Below are 462 nucleotides of genomic sequence, written 5' to 3'. Positions count from 1 at the left end.
GAGTGGTTATTTAAGGCATTCACTATTAGCAGCTGTAGCGAAGGGCTCATTTGTGTTAAATGGTTGTAGTGTTTGTTGCTGCGCAGGATGGATAAGCTGGTGATAGCTGCATGCATCCTTAGTTGGAGAATGAGATATTTGCAATGCACTCACACACTTATGATCGTCAATAAATGGGGATGGCCTTGTCTTAAATCCATCATTAAATGCTGTGAGTAGTAAAAATAGTAAAAAAATGCATTGTGCTTTCATTAAACATAGGCTGAGCAAACAAAAGGTTCCAAGGGCTCACTGTAGAGTTTGAAGAATCTTGTAAAACAATCCTGAGATGGTTCACTGGTCCAAATGTGCTGACCAACACGCAGGCTTTTCAAAGATCCGTGAAACTTGTTGTGATTTAATCAATCCTGAGACACTTCACATGTGCAATGTGTTAACCAGCAGGCAGCATCAGGGATCCTC

Source organism: Etheostoma spectabile, chromosome 24 (genome assembly GCF_008692095.1).
Source record: "Etheostoma spectabile isolate EspeVRDwgs_2016 chromosome 24, UIUC_Espe_1.0, whole genome shotgun sequence".
NCBI classification, from domain to species: domain Eukaryota; kingdom Metazoa; phylum Chordata; class Actinopteri; order Perciformes; family Percidae; genus Etheostoma; species Etheostoma spectabile.
The sequence above is the reverse complement of the archived record's forward strand: the minus strand, read 5'-3'. Positions refer to the sequence as shown.